Below are 17,395 nucleotides of genomic sequence, written 5' to 3' on the forward strand. Positions count from 1 at the left end.
ATGGTTTTTTCAGTGAATTTGCAAGGTTTTTTAAATGCTAATTCCTAACTATAACGTGTGTGAAACCCATGGTTTTTTCAGTGAATTTGCAAGGTTTTTTAAATGCAAATTTTTTTTTTTCTTCTATTTTTTCTAACATATTTTTATTTTAATTTTCTTACCTTTTATAAAGACTATGATTAAATTTTTAAAATTCTTTAATATGTTTTTTTTATATATTTTTTAAAATAAACATGTAAAATTTATTTGCAGTACTTTTTTTCTATTTTTTTTTGTATTTTTTTAGTACGCGTACCGTAAGCTCACGGTAAGCGTACGGTTTACGCAACGTCCGTAATTTTCCTACGCTGCTTGCGTATAGTTACGCAATTTGCGTAGCCGCGCGTACTCCGCGTGGGACGCGTACGCGTGTACGCTACACGCGCACGTTACGCGGAAGTGCCGGGAGTGACTGTTATGCGCATGCGCGCAAGCGCGTGTCTTTTTTACGCGCATGCGCACTTTTGCCGTAAGCGTACCGTAAGCGTACCGTAAGCGTACGGTAGGTCATGTGATCATGAAACACAACTTTTGATTGGTTGAAACTACTTTCAGTTCTAGAACTCTCCTACACCACACCCATTCCCCTCATTTCTGCTTGTGATCCCTTGGGAGAAGGAGCTGGTTTGTCTTTGGGATACGATGGCAGAACAGCAGAGCTCTTCTGAGAGTGAGGCTAGCACTAGCAGCACTGTCTTGAGGCAGAGATCGAGGAAACAAAAGCCCTCTTATGTATGGGATTATTTTACTTTTCCTGAAGGCCAGCAAAAGGTAAATGCACCCTTAGTGACTTGTAAGCTGTGTAAGCGTGTACTTTCTAGAGGTAATCCTAACAGGAAGTATTCCTTTGGGAATCACACCATGAAGAGACACCTCCAGGATGTACACAGAAGGACACATGGTCATCTTTTTGGAGGTAACTCTTCAGAAAGACAAGCCAGTACATCCACAGCAGCTCAGCCTGGACCATCATCTGCAGGGCTGACTCCTTCTTCTGCAGGTCAGGTGAGCCCTTCATCTGTGGGGGGAGAATCTCCTTTTGCTGGCCCTCTGGAAATCAACCCTCGATTTCGGAAGGTTGATATTCGATGCACATTTTGTCAAGATCTAATTTGCTATAGGGAGACCAGTGTTTCCCTAGTGAACAACAAAATAGATCAGCACATTTGTCGCTTTGAATAATTTTCCCATGCTTCCTTTCCTCTGTCCCTGCATGAACACAACGGTTCTTTTAAGAGCCAACCTTATCTTTCATCTTTTTTTTACATATGTTTTTAAAAACTTTTTTTTATTTTTTTTTACCGTATGCGTACGGTGCGCGTACTTTTTTTTTTTTTTTTTTTTAAAAACACTAAAAATCAATAAACACATTACAAGGTCCTTGAGAGACTACAATTATTATTATTGACTTACCATACTCACTGAAAAAATATTTATTCATTTGTTTTTAAAAAAAATAGTTTTAAAAATGTTTGTAGTTTTCGAAAATTTTCTATATCTATCTGGAAAAAAAGAAAAAAGTATTATTATTTTTAAAACATTTTATAATACAGTACACATATTTACATTTTTTTCCCAAAAATATTTTTGCCTTATTTTTGCTGTTTTCAGAATATATTGCATTTCACTATAAATTGTGAAAGCAATTGCATTCATCATTTTACAGCGGGCAAAAAAAAATAACAATCACAAAGATTGTATTAAAAAAGCCCTGATTCTTTTTTTACTTAAACTTAACATTATAGAAATGCATAATATTCTAAAAAAATATCATCTAATACCAATACTTATTTCTTTAAAATACCGTCTGATATGTTTGTTTCAGAAGTATAATCACAATATTATATCTCAAATAACTCCAAAATACATCTGATTTCATTTCCTTTAGACCAAATAGTAATTTTAAATTGTTTTGGGGAATAAATTTCCAACGGTAATCCAATAAAATTCTAAAGTTTAATTTGTCCAGATCTCACCGATTCTCTGTAACATTTTGGTTCACGAAATTTTTTTGAATAATTTATTAAGTCCACAATAGAATTGGTTACTTTTCCGCATGGCCAAATAGTAATTTTTTAAATCATTTTTGAAAAAATTTCCAATGGCAGTCCAATAACATTCCAAAATTTAAAATGTGCAGAAGTTACCGATAATCTCTAAATTATTGGTTTTTCAAAGTTTCATTAAAAATTTAAAAAGTCCACATTACAATTGGTTATCTTTCCATTAGGCCAAATGATAATTTAAAAAATCTTTTTTCTACAAAATTGCAATGGTATTCCAGTAAAATGGTAAAATTATTTTGTCGAGATCTTGCCAAATCTGTCTAAAATTTAGGTTTCAGGAAGATTAGATAGGAATTTGCTAAATCAAAAGGCAAACGTTGTTTGAAAATCAATTGGGAATCATTACACAGTGTCCAGCCTTTTTCACATTTAAGATAAACTGTGTAATGTCCAGAAGTAACAGTAGGTCCATCATGAAAAATTATTGCAACAGTTACAAAAGATTTCCTGAAATTGATAATTGCTGTCCTGTAAACTTCTTTATTAAAGTATCCAATTTTGAACCATCAGCTCTACATCGTTGCATCATTAAAATTACATACTGTCCGTATTCCTTTAAAATTAATGTTGAAAACATGTCAGAATTACACTCACTACATTTCATGCTATGATTAGCATCTTTAACTAATTTTGCAAAAGTGACTGTTTTACTCTCTGGCAATGTCAAATAAATAAATCTTTCATTATCAACAATAGAGCCACATATATTATAACAATTATCACAACTATGTTCCCATTTATAAGAGAGACCAAAAGAAATGTCAATGGGAACTCCTTCTTCTTCCACTACCTGAAGAAAATACATCAAAAATTCATGTGCATCTTGCTGTTCATTTTGATAAAACTGTGTTCGTCCTGAACATACATCTAAAAGTTTTCTAATTTCAGTAGCACTTTCTATTTGAGTTTTATCTTTACTCAGCTTTTGAAAAAGGAGACTCAGCTCTGAACAGAATCTTTTTCCCTGATTTACTATTATCTGCTCTTGCAAACTTTTCAGATAAAATGCAACATTCAGCACTACATTTGCGTAGCAGTTGACACCAGAGCTATTTTCAAAATGACATCCTACAACCTGTTCTTCATTTTCCTTTTTCTTTTTGCTTGCAATTACATCACTCCTCTTTTTTTTCCTCTTCTCTACATCTTCATTACAGATATTCTCATTTTTTCTTTTACGAGAAACTACACGTTTCTCCAACACAGGATACTGACCTAAATGAGGAGCATAGCTTCTTCTTAATCTATTATACTCCTTTACACAGTTTGTATCAGCACTAACTTTTGAGTCATCAAAGTCTATCATGAATAAACCTGATAATGTTTTCACTCGTGACAAAGCTACATATGCCATACCTTCTTTGAACACAGTTGAACCAATGTTCACAAATGCACAATCTACAGTCAATCCTTGAGACTTGTGAATAGTTACAGCATATGCTAGAGAAAACGGAAACTGCTTCCTACGTACATATAAGTCTTTCACAAGCATAAAACGTACTGTACAACGACAAATATCTTTAACTTCTTCTATCTGATCAAATTTTATTTTTAAACATTCAACTCCTTCTTTTTTCTGGTAATTAATAAAACCCACAACTCTTCCCATCGCTCCATTAACTAAACCTTTTTCAACATCCAAATTTCTCCTTAAAAATACTCTACAGTTCATGCAAACATATAGATTTTTTTCTAATCCAGCTGTTTTGGAGATGTTCTTCTCTAGTGAGTCCAATTTATTTTTCAGTTTGCCTGTTACTGTGACACTAATTCTTCCATCCTCAATTTTGTCCACTGCTTCCAATTTCCTGATCTCTTCCTTTTCCAATTTCAAAAGCTCCTCATTGAATATTGAGCATTCACGTAGAGTTGGCATTAAGCAGATGACACTTTTGTTTTCTGCAATGTTCTTGTATATCTTCTCTGCAACTATTTCTTCCTTTGGAAATAAATTATGTAGCAGCCGACTCTGTAATGTTTTTTTGCCAACTTCTGTGAGTAGTCCAATCCTGATATCTTTCAGAATACTTCCATATTCTTCATCGCTTGCTTGCCTCATATTAGTAGTAAGTTCCTTGTACTCAAAGAAGGACCAAATATTTGTATTTCCGATGCTTCCCAATGACTTCTTCGTGTCTTCATGTGTGACAGTATTAAACACTGGTTGTCCTTTAACTGGAGTAAGCTGCAGAAGATCTCCAAAAACTATGACGTGTTTTCCACCAAATAACATGTCATAGTCTGTCTTCAAAATTTGCTGCATTCTTAAATGCACAAAGGCAAGCATTAAGTTTGATACCATGCTCACCTCATCAATAATGAGAACTTGCATCTTCTTCAATACTCTTGAAACTTCCAAGGATGCTTCTCCAGTTAGCTTGTTGAATTGTATTTTGTTCTCATGCTCCACTGGTAACATTAGCAAACGATGTAAAGTGATTCCTTTTATGTTATATGCTGCTAACCCAGTTGGAGCAGTAACCACACAAGACAAAGTAGAATCCGTTTTTTGCTTTAGGTAGCTTCTGATGACTTTTATTAGGAAACTTTTTCCAGTTCCAGCTTGTCCGCTTACATACATCCTGATTGGATGAAATGATGTGCATGAGCACTCTTTTTTTTCATGTAGAAATCCGTGATCAATTTTGTTTTTGATCTCTTCATAAATTTGTTGCTGCTCTTGATTCAGTTGTCTTTCCAAATTTTCTAAGTCTATAAATTCTTCTTGAGCTTGATTCATAGCCGTTTCCACTTCATTCATGGCTATTGATGCTTCATTTTCAATGATTGGTTGTCCTAGGGGATCTTGACTGAGTGTTCCTGAACTTTGGCTGTCCTGAGAACTATCTCTAGCGATTTCTGCTGCAATTGTAGTTTCCTGATCAATTTCTTCATTTAACATTTGCAGATAAGTTGAGAATGTACTGCATTGTATGCTGTCTTTGCAAGCATTAAAAGAATCTTCATAGCTCTGGAATTCTCCCAGTAGTTCATCCTCTGTACGCCATGGTTTAAACAACTGTAAAAGAGCCAAGTAGTAAAATTCCTTCTTGTCAGTAGTGTCGCAACTCAGCTTCCGGTGATTTATCAAACTTCCTTTTGTTTGCTTCACCAAACATCCTTCTTCACCAACGACTTTATATTTTCCATTATTGATGTCTTCTGTGGCTTTCCGTGAATAAATGTAGTTCTGCAGCACTTCATAGAGACACATGTTCTCCAGATGTTGATTTCTCTTGGGATAATATGTGTCCAACATGTTTGTTTTCAAAATATCTGTACTTTCTGGGTCATTCTCGGCCAAATATTCAATTTCTCCTACAGATTTCAGTACCCGATTTCTCATTGCTGCAAGGCCTAAACTTGCCCAAATTATTCTTCTTGACTTCGAGTAGAGACTTGCAGAAGATAACCTATCTGAACATTCGTAGGATCCAATTTCTCGATGCGATAACATCTTCAAACTGAAACTGTACAGCTTCTTACTGACAGTCTTCTCGTGAGAAATCTCTTCCCACATTTCCTTCAATTCTGTTTTTTCTGATTTCGTAATGTAAGACGTTACATATCGAGCAACAGCAATGGAATTGTCAGCTACATACTGTATATCCATGTTAGCGTTCCACATGGATAAAATGACTGGGTTGTAGTCATTTATATTTTTTGATTCTTCTTTTCTTTTTAGGTTGTAGGTATTCTTAGGTGATTTTCTTGTGATAGTATGTCTCACAGCTGACATAAAACTGTTGACTCTTCCATTTGAAAGAACAGGTCTAGGAAATCCAAATCGACATTTAGTGTAGTATTTTTCTTTGCTCTTGTATTTCCGTCGACAGTATTTTCCACACCGATGACTTTGGAAACGTAAAACTTGCTCCTTTAACTTGTTCTCTTCTGTGCTTTTTGGTATAGCACATGTTGCATATTCTTCAATGTAAGATAACACTGCTTCATCAGCATCTGTTCCAAACTTTGGGGCATCCTTGATCCACAACAGCATATGAATATGAGGAGCACCTCTTGCCTGGTACTCTTTTCTCCAAAAGAAATCCACTACTTCTCCAAGGGGTGGATTTTTTTTATTGCAGATGAAGGACATCATAGCCTCAAATCTATGATTGAAATATCTGCAAACATTAACCGGATCCAATGAGCACAGTTCTCCTGCTGTCTTGTATTCGATGTTTTTAATGTTTGAATTGGCCTCTCGTAGAAAATCCAGTAAATCATCCCAAGCGTACTCGGCACAGCTTAGGGTAAGGAACCATGTTGGTGTTCCTAAATTCCGTAACATGCATTTTAGTTCACCATGGCGTCGGTACCAATATTCATTTGTCCCACGCTGACAAGCCATCAGATTGATCAGTTGTGTTTCCAAATGATCATCTCGGTGCTGCACTTTCTCCATAAAATCCTTAGCAGACACATTTTGTAAATGTACTCCACTTTTTAAAATGTGATTTACTGCATAAGACAGTGCAGACAAGTCGCTTTCAAATAAAAGATGGAACAAATAAGGAATACTTTGTCGAAATCTGGGATCTTCAGCATATAGTCTTGTAGTCCGATACTCAGAAGCTGGAATCTGTTCTGGACGTTCATCGTATCGTCCTCCTTTTCCTTTAGGAAACAGCTGGGGAAAACATCGAGCTTCCAAGCTCTCCTCCCATACACTCACGGGACTTCCTTTTGCTTTCTTCATCTGAAAGAGATCAATATTGTCTCCCATAACTTCTTTCGAATGAAGAGGATGTATGCTAAAATGTTCATAAATTTCTTCTTCCTTTGACTTGTCCACTTTTTCAATTTGTCCAGTTGGTATTTCTGTGTCTTCTTGTAAATCTTCTTCTTCTTCTTCTTCTTCTATATAAATTGATTCATACCATTTGTTATTTTTTTTCAAATACAAATTTGCTCTTTGTACTTTCCGCACATCTACCAGCTCCTGCCAAATCTTCTTATTCTTTGTAGGTACACCATTAACCAGAATAATTAATGGTTCAGTTTCCAAAGTATCCGCATCAATAGTTTCCATATTTTTTTTCAAATCCAAGGGCAAATACACCACTCTACCTTTTAAACCTCTCAGTAAATCTGAAGGAGGTAATTTACCAGTTTTGGGCTCCATACGTACTATGGTCTGGAACGGATGAACACATTGAATGAGTATAGACTCATATGTATTTAATTCAGAAAGTTCAGCAGGAATAGCATCCAATTCTAAATTATTATGTACAGCTCTGGTCGGCATTCTATTTTCCTCTAACTTGTTGTAACAGTATTTACAAATACGCTGATCTTCACCCAATTCAAAACAATTTTCTAGAAATATATATGTGGCAAAATCCTTCCACTTATAATTATCTTCATTTTCACTCTTTCTGTAGAGATCAACATTCCTAGTTTGTTTTCTATAATGAGTTCTGCGGCAACAAATACAAGTAAAATTTGGTCTTTCATTAGAGACTATTGCAAATTTTGTTATGTGATCATTAAGGGCCTCATGTAGGTAGCATACCAGTTACCACTTCTAAAATACCGAACGATACCGAATCGGTATTTTAGAAGTGGTAACTGGTATGTAGGTAATGAGTCGGTATTTTTTACCGAATCGTTACTAGTCGGTAATTACCGAATCGGTATTTACCGATTCGGTAATGAGGCATACCTTCCCATTGATGGGAAGGTATGCCTCATTACCGAATCGGTAAATACCGATTCGGTAATGGGGGGAACACATACAAGGGTGGCAGGGTGTCACATTGACACCCTGTTGCACCCCTGATTCGGCCATGTGTGCACATGTGGCACACATACATGCCCTAAGGGCATGTATGTATGCCACATTGCACACTGCTACGCGCGTAAAAATGCATTTACACATACATTCATTATTTACCACCAACTATAAGTTGGTGGTAAATACCGACTCTTAAACACACACACACACTCCCCCTACATCTCGATTTTGCTTTCGGAATTTACCGAATCGGTAAAATTACCGATTCGGAAAAGTTACCGATTCGGTAACATTACCGATTCGGTATTATTACCGAATCGGTAATTTTACCGATTCGGTAAATTCCGAAAGCAAAGTTTGTCCCCCTACATACCAATGGCCAAAATACCGGTCGGTAACGGTATAATTACCGAAAATCGGCCGTTACCGACCGGTATTTGGCTTCCTACATGAGGCCCTAAATGTGTTACTTACAGAGGGTTCTACATTCTCTTCCACTTCTTCCTCATTTACTGAGTCCTTCTCTGCACTGTTTTGTTCAGGACCAAAGTAACAAAACTGAATTTCATCAACAACCTTCTCTACATCTGATACTGTTCCTCGGAACAGAGCCCTATTCAATTCATTTAACTTTATTGCTGGACTTTTGGCAAAATACAACCGTCTCACAAACTTTCTCAATTCAGTATGATGAACAGCCAGCATCCTAAAATGATGGAAAACACTATTGCACACTTTTCTAGATAGACAAGCCAGAGAATGACCCTGCAAACCAGTATTCTCTCTCACTCTGCATGGATCCAGACTTTGAAGCACCTTAATCTTCTGTTTTACACTTTTTTTACTATATTCTCTTAGAAACTCACGAAATTTGTCAATAGATTCCTGACGCACAGTGCAAATACTACTACAATTCCAAGTGTACACTGGGGCTTTAGGACGTCTCCCCATTGCCTCATCTGCCATCACTTGTACCTCATCTCTTGGAACCATTATCTCCTTCTCCATTATGCAACCATTTGTTACTTCGTATGAACGACCTCTGGTGTCAACTGCATGCAGCAAACTATTACTTTGAAAATAGCTCTCTTCATTAAAAAAAGGTTCACTACTTGAACTATGCATCCACTTTCCTAAAAACACTTTACAAAAGTTTGTTCTGTTCACTACTCTTTTCCTTTTGCTATGTGATTTCAGTACATTAACCATTTTGTCTAATGTACGCATCCTATTCAAAATTAATATGAATAGTTTCCTTTTTAATTCTAATGCCTTTGCTGCAATGGCTTCAATTTCTTTTTTTCACTTGTAATATTTTGCCTTTTGCTTATATTTCTTCACATCCTTTATCAAATTGGACATAACTCTTCTCTGAAACATTTTTCTACGTATCTCTTTAAACGCTGTTTTTCTGTTTATGTAAATCTTTTCAGTTGCAGAAGGTATATTTGCATTAACTAAATTCTCAATTTTTTCCTGTTCTGTTCGTTTCGTAACATTCTTTCCAGTACAGACATTTTGTACATTTTTCCTTGTTTTGAATATATTTTTAAGAAATTGTTTTTTCTGCTTACCAGAAGATTTTTTCTTTTTCCCAACATGAGCATCTTCTACTAACTTTGGTCCTCCAGTTGTCTTCAAATATAGTTTTTTTTTTAGCGTTTTTTGAACTCTGGATTTTGTAGGCATCTTAAATTTTGTTCACTGCTCTTCAGCAATACCTGAAAAAAACTAAAAAAAAATTCCTTTATTGTATTTAAATATATTACTACATTTCTTTTCACAATAGTCACAAAACGAAATTTCTATGCCAATTTGAATGCACACTAACTGCTCTTTTTTTTGGGCAAGTGAAAATCACTTTTACAAACTGTCACATTATGAAACCACTTTTCAGATTTTTTAAAAAGCCCATGTCCAGACTGCTACACTACAGCAAGGGCAACCAGCCTTAGTGATGCTGAATGTATTTGCATTACAGACTGAAACCTGAAAACCCCACTCGCTTGTAAATACTGTGCATGATTATACATGGCAAGCACATGGGTGTGTGCTAAGAGTCTGCTTCTTCCCCCAAAAATTCGCTCCCCCTTTCCATCTAATGCAACTGTGAAATCACCAGAGCAATACGCAATAAATCTCTGCCTATAATTCCTCTCTGCACACAGAGTCATGTTTTCACATTAGTCCCAAAACGAAATTTCTTTGCCAATTTGAAAGCACACTTACTGCTCTTTTTTTTTCGGGGCAAGTGAAAATCACTTTTACAGACTGACACATTATGAAACCACTTTTTTTGATTTATTTAAATGCACATGTCCAAACTGTTTTTTCAGACCACCACCATGTGTATTCTCGGTGACTGCCTACACTCCAGCAAGGGCAACCAGCCTTAGTGATGCTGAATGTATTTGCATTACAGACTGTAACCTGAAAACCCCACTCGCTTGTAAATACTGTGCATGATTATACATGGCAAGCACATGGGTGTGTGCTAAGAGTCTGCTTCTTCCCCCAAAAATTCGCTCCCCCTTTCCATCTAATGCAACTGTGAAATCACCAGAGCAATACGCAATAAATCTCTGCCTATAATTCCTCTCTGCACACAGAGTCATGTTTTCACATTAGTCCCAAAACGAAATTTCTTTGCCAATTTGAAAGCACACTTACTGCTCTTTTTTTTTCGGGGCAAGTGAAAATCACTTTTACAGACTGACACATTATGAAACCACTTTTTTTGATGTATTTAAATGCACATGTCCAAACTGTTTTTTCAGACCACCACCATGTGTATACTCGGTGACTGCCTACACTCCAGCAAGGGCAACCAGCCTTAGTGATGCTGAATGTATTTGCATTACAGACTGAAACCTGAAAACCCCACTCGCTTGTAAATACTGTGCATGATTATACATGGCAAGCACATGGGTGTGTGCTAAGAGTCTGCCTCTTCCCCCAAAAATTCGCTCCCCCTTTCCATCTAATGCAACTGTGAAATCACCAGAGCAATACGCAATAAATCTCTGCGCACATGGGTGTGTGCTAAGAGTCTGCTTCTTCCCCCAAAAATTCGCTCCCCCTTTCCATCTAATGCAACTGTGAAATCACCAGAGCAATACGCAATAAATCTCTGTTTTTTCAGACTACCACCATGTGTATTCTCGGTGACTGCCTACACTCCAGCAAGGGCAACCAGCCTTAGTGATGCTGAATGTATTTGCATTACAGACTGAAACCTGAAAACCCCACTCGCTTGTAAATACTGTGCATGATTATACATGGCAAGCACATGGGTGTGTGCTAAGAGTCTGCTTCTTCCCCCAAAAATTCGCTCCCCCTTTCCATCTAATGCAACTGTGAAATCACCAGAGCAATACGCAATAAATCTCTGCCTATAATTCCTCTCTGCACACAGAGTCATGTTTTCACATTAGTCCCAAAACGAAATTTCTTTGCCAATTTGAAAGCACACTTACTGCTCTTTTTTTTTTCGGGGCAAGTGAAAATCACTTTTACAGACTGACACATGAAACCACTTTTTTTGATTTATTTAAATGCACATGTCCAAACTGTTTTTTCAGACCACCACCATGTGTATTCTCGGTGACTGCCTACACTCCAGCAAGGGCAACCAGCCTTAGTGATGCTGAATGTATTTGCATTACAGACTGAAACCTGAAAACCCCACTCGCTTGTAAATACTGTGCATGATTATACATGGCAAGCACATGGGTGTGTGCTAAGAGTCTGCTTCTTCCCCCAAAAATTCGCTCCCCCTTTCCATCTAATGCAACTGTGAAATCACCAGAGCAATACGCAATAAATCTCTGCCTATAATTCCTCTCTGCACACAGAGTCATGTTTTCACATTAGTCCCAAAACGAAATTTCTTTGCCAATTTAAAAGCACACTTACTGCTCTTTTTTTTTTCGGGGCAAGTGAAAATCACTTTTACAGACTGACACATTATGAAACAACTTTTTTTGATTTATTTAAATGCACATGTCCAAACTGTTTTTTCAGACCACCACCATGTGTATTCTCGGTGACTGCCTACACTCCAGCAAGGGCAACCAGCCTTAGTGATGCTGAATGTATTTGCATTACAGACTGAAACCTGAAAACCCCACTCGCTTGTAAATACTGTGCATGATTATACATGGCAAGCACATGGGTGTGTGCTAAGAGTCTGCTTCTTCCCCCAAAAATTCGCTCCCCCTTTCCATCTAATGCAACTGTGAAATCACCAGAGCAATACGCAATAAATCTCTGCCTATAATTCCTCTCTGCACACAGAGTCATGTTTTCACATTAGTCCCAAAACGAAATTTCTTTGCCAATTTGAAAGCACACTTACTGCTCTTTTTTTTTCGGGGCAAGTGAAAATCACTTTTACAGACTGACACATTATGAAACCACTTTTTTTGATTTATTTAAATGCACATGTCCAAACTGTTTTTTCAGACCACCACCATGTGTATTCTCGGTGACTGCCTACACTCCAGCAAGGGCAACCAGCCTTAGTGATGCTGAATGTATTTGCATTACAGACTGTAACCTGAAAACCCCACTCGCTTGTAAATACTGTGCATGATTATACATGGCAAGCACATGGGTGTGTGCTAAGAGTCTGCTTCTTCCCCCAAAAATTCGCTCCCCCTTTCCATCTAATGCAACTGTGAAATCACCAGAGCAATACGCAATAAATCTCTGCGCACATGGGTGTGTGCTAAGAGTCTGCTTCTTCCCCCAAAAATTTGCTCCCCCTTTCCATCTAATGCAACTGTGAAATCACCAGAGCAATACGCAATAAATCTCTGTTTTTTCAGACCACCACCATGTGTATTCTCGGTGACTGCCTACACTCCAGCAAGGGCAACCAGCCTTAGTGATGCTGAATGTATTTGCATTACAGACTGAAACCTGAAAACCCCACTCGCTTGTAAATACTGTGCATGATTATACATGGCAAGCACATGGGTGTGTGCTAAGAGTCTGCTTCTTCCCCCAAAAATTCGCTCCCCCTTTCCATCTAATGCAACTGTGAAATCACCAGAGCAATACGCAATAAATCTCTGCCTATAATTCCTCTCTGCACACAGAGTCATGTTTTCACATTAGTCCCAAAACGAAATTTCTTTGCCAATTTGAAAGCACACTTACTGCTCTTTTTTTTTTCGGGGCAAGTGAAAATCACTTTTACAGACTGACACATGAAACCACTTTTTTTGATTTATTTAAATGCACATGTCCAAACTGTTTTTTCAGACCACCACCATGTGTATTCTCGGTGACTGCCTACACTCCAGCAAGGGCAACCAGCCTTAGTGATGCTGAATGTATTTGCATTACAGACTGAAACCTGAAAACCCCACTCGCTTGTAAATACTGTGCATGATTATACATGGCAAGCACATGGGTGTGTGCTAAGAGTCTGCTTCTTCCCCCAAAAATTCGCTCCCCCTTTCCATCTAATGCAACTGTGAAATCACCAGAGCAATACGCAATAAATCTCTGCCTATAATTCCTCTCTGCACACAGAGTCATGTTTTCACATTAGTCCCAAAACGAAATTTCTTTGCCAATTTAAAAGCACACTTACTGCTCTTTTTTTTTTCGGGGCAAGTGAAAATCACTTTTACAGACTGACACATTATGAAACAACTTTTTTTGATTTATTTAAATGCACATGTCCAAACTGTTTTTTCAGACCACCACCATGTGTATTCTCGGTGACTGCCTACACTCCAGCAAGGGCAACCAGCCTTAGTGATGCTGAATGTATTTGCATTACAGACTGAAACCTGAAAACCCCACTCGCTTGTAAATACTGTGCATGATTATACATGGCAAGCACATGGGTGTGTGCTAAGAGTCTGCTTCTTCCCCCAAAAATTCGCTCCCCCTTTCCATCTAATGCAACTGTGAAATCACCAGAGCAATACGCAATAAATCTCTGCCTATAATTCCTCTCTGCACACAGAGTCATGTTTTCACATTAGTCCCAAAACGAAATTTCTTTGCCAATTTGAAAGCACACTTACTGCTCTTTTTTTTTCGGGGCAAGTGAAAATCACTTTTACAGACTGACACATTATGAAACCACTTTTTTTGATTTATTTAAATGCACATGTCCAAACTGTTTTTTCAGACCACCACCATGTGTATTCTCGGTGACTGCCTACACTCCAGCAAGGGCAACCAGCCTTAGTGATGCTGAATGTATTTGCATTACAGACTGAAACCTGAAAACCCCACTCGCTTGTAAATACTGTGCATGATTATACATGGCAAGCACATGGGTGTGTGCTAAGAGTCTGCTTCTTCCCCCAAAAATTCGCTCCCCCTTTCCATCTAATGCAACTGTGAAATCACCAGAGCAATACGCAATAAATCTCTGCCTATAATTCCTCTCTGCACACAGAGTCATGTTTTCACATTAGTCCCAAAACGAAATTTCTTTGCCAATTTGAAAGCACACTTACTGCTCTTTTTTTTTCGGGGCAAGTGAAAATCACTTTTACAGACTGACACATTATGAAACCACTTTTTTTGATTTATTTAAATGCACATGTCCAAACTGTTTTTTCAGACCACCACCATGTGTATTCTCGGTGACTGCCTACACTCCAGCAAGGGCAACCAGCCTTAGTGATGCTGAATGTATTTGCATTACTGAGTCCAACCTCAAACCCTTAAACTATTCTTTTTTTTTCCAGTACACCTTAATTTATTGTGAAAACATACTCCATATTATTTTACATGTTCCTCACATTTAAATTTCTCCCAAAACAGAAAATGATAAACGCAACTACAACAAAAACAATTTCCATTTCTATTATTCATTTCTTAAGTTACCACATACATCCCCTCTCAAACTGTAAACTCACCTTTAAAATTAGTTAGTTGTGAAAGAAATGTGACACTCAAACAGCAGATTATCAGAGCCAGGATCTCTGTTGTGTTCACCTCTCTCCTCTCAGCAGAACCAGATAATGGCAAACTTTCCCTCTATTTTTCCACACATATACATGTAAGTTTCAAATCTCAGTGCTTCCCCCTTTTTTTCAAATGTAATCACACATTTCTATTGGTTGAAAACCAACCCTTTTCCAAAAGTACCCTTCCCCCAACTTGACTTCTGCCTAGTACCCTTCCCCCAACTTGACTTCTGCCTGCTACCATAGCAACAGCTCATGGAACACTGCTGTGTTGAGTTAGGTCAGAAGTTCGCCAAACAATGTTTCAATTCCACAGAGCAAGAGTGCTTGACTTTTCAAACCTAACAGCAAATCCATAGTACTGTTCTTTGGTTACACATTTTTTTGTACCAATACAAAACATGCTTCTATTAATTTACACATACAGCCTAGTTTTTATTCTAGAATGGTATGAAACAGCCAATCAGTTCTTTTTGTTTTGAAAAAAATATGTATGCCTCCATTTCCAAACTGTCTTTCTTTTCATATTGCCATTCTACTGAAAGACACCTCCTGAGTGCATCCAGATCTCCTTTGAAGATGTTCACAGTGTGGATTGTAGGGCACAGCTATGTCTTCTGGAGTGAAAAGTTTGCAGAGAAAACAGATATGGTGAGAGACCTTGCTTTGCCAAATGTAGACATTAAATGGATTGGTCAGAGAGGGTTAAAGTGGCACCAATTGATGCCATTGGTGAAATCCTTCATGCAAATCCAACACCCTGACCTCATAATAGTGCACTGTGGTGGCAATGACCTAGGCACTTTGACTGGGGTAGGTCTGGAAATGCTTATGAAGGACACCTTTGCACAACTGTTTTCACTTTTCCCTAAAACTGCCTTTGTGTTTTCCAACATATGCCAAAGGCAAAAATGGAACTGGTCCAATCATTTCTGTCCACAGATTGACAAAGCAAGAAAGCACGTCAACAAATCTGTTTCTGCTTTCCTCCGTGACTATGGTATGGGTGCCATTTACCACAACAACTTGCGTTATGACATGCAAGACATTTATAGAGGAGATGGTGTGCACTTCAATGATGAAGGGAACAGAGTCTTCCTTTTGAACCTTAGACTCTGCATCGGTACTTACTTGTAGGTACCACTAAAAAAATGACTTCATAAACACAACAGCTCTTTTTAGAGCTCCCTAATATCTAAACTCTTAAATCTGCTTTTCATTTATTTATTTTTATTTTTTTTACCGTACGCTTACCGTAAGCTTACCGTACGCGTACCGCGTGATTTTTTTTAAAAATCAATAAAAATTTTTTTGTACTTTTCTGTCCTTCTTTGACCCCCTTACAAATGTTAGGGGGTCTGTAACTCTCCTCATTGCCCCCTTTTCTTGTTTTCACTCTTTTTTTTCAGAGTGAAATACACAAAATGGCGGCCGCCGCTTCCTGGTTTCGGCCGATTCGAATGTTTACTAAGATCTAAGAGCCAATCAGAATCGCGCTCGCGCACGCCACCTTACGCTTACGGTAAGCGTACGGTAAGCGTACCGTAAGCGGGCTCAGATATATATATTGATTTAAAGGCTATTTTCTTAGAATCTACTGAACAGATTTACACCAAACCTACAAAAGGCACTTCCTTGACCTAGGGACTACCTCTCTGCCAAATTTCGAGTAATTCTGTTCAGCCGTTCGGGCTGTAGCTCGTTCTAAAGGTCCTATGGAAAAATGCATGGGAAAAACGCGTTTTGGGACCCCCCTTTTATCTCAGCCCCCGCTTGACGGATCCCCCCGAGACTTTCAGGGTAGGAGCGGAGCGTAGCGCCCCACCTATTTTGAGAAATTCGCGAGGATTCATCGACCGGCGCCAAAGTTATTCAAAATAGAATGTTGAGGTTTTCCTATGGAAAAGGGGTCCTAACTATAACTACCTACTGGCGACCGCCAGTAGGTAATATATATATATATATCGGTCAAGCGCTTGGCAAAAAAATCCTAAGAGACAAACGGAGCCAACTTCAAATGCGATTCTCCATTCTTCATTTATTTTTGAGCACGTCAGCCATGACGCGTTTCAGCCGACACAGCGGCCTTGTTCACACAGTTTTGCATCATCTATGCCAATGGCCCTTACATATCATGTGCTTAACTGGCAACGAGGACAGACTCGCGTTTATTTTGCGTTACTTTACATTTTATTAAATGTGACAATTTGTCCTGACGAGTTAAATAATCACTCGTGAGTGTTTACGGGAGCTTGGATACTTTGTAAATAAACTGTAAAAGTGTTGCGCTTTTAACTTTTCCCTCAGGCATTTCATACTATAATTTGTCGCTGCGCTGATACTATGACAGTCCAGACTAGTGTCATTGTTTCATCAGGGACATGCATTTCCTGTGCAGTAAGGGTACAATACATACCACATAAATATTTTTAGACAAATGTCTAAACATGACCTTTTCCTGAGTCGTAGCGCGTCACTATTGCAAAACAGTTGTTACAATGGCACGTGCCAATTAAACCACACAAATGTTTTTGTAAAAATCCTCCCATCATCACACAAATCAGGGCAAGTGACTCAATAATAACAATTGCCCAACTGCTACATGATGT

The sequence above is a fragment of the Triturus cristatus genome, chromosome 8 (assembly GCF_964204655.1).
Source record: "Triturus cristatus chromosome 8, aTriCri1.1, whole genome shotgun sequence".
In the NCBI taxonomy this organism is placed as follows: Eukaryota; Metazoa; Chordata; class Amphibia; order Caudata; family Salamandridae; genus Triturus; species Triturus cristatus.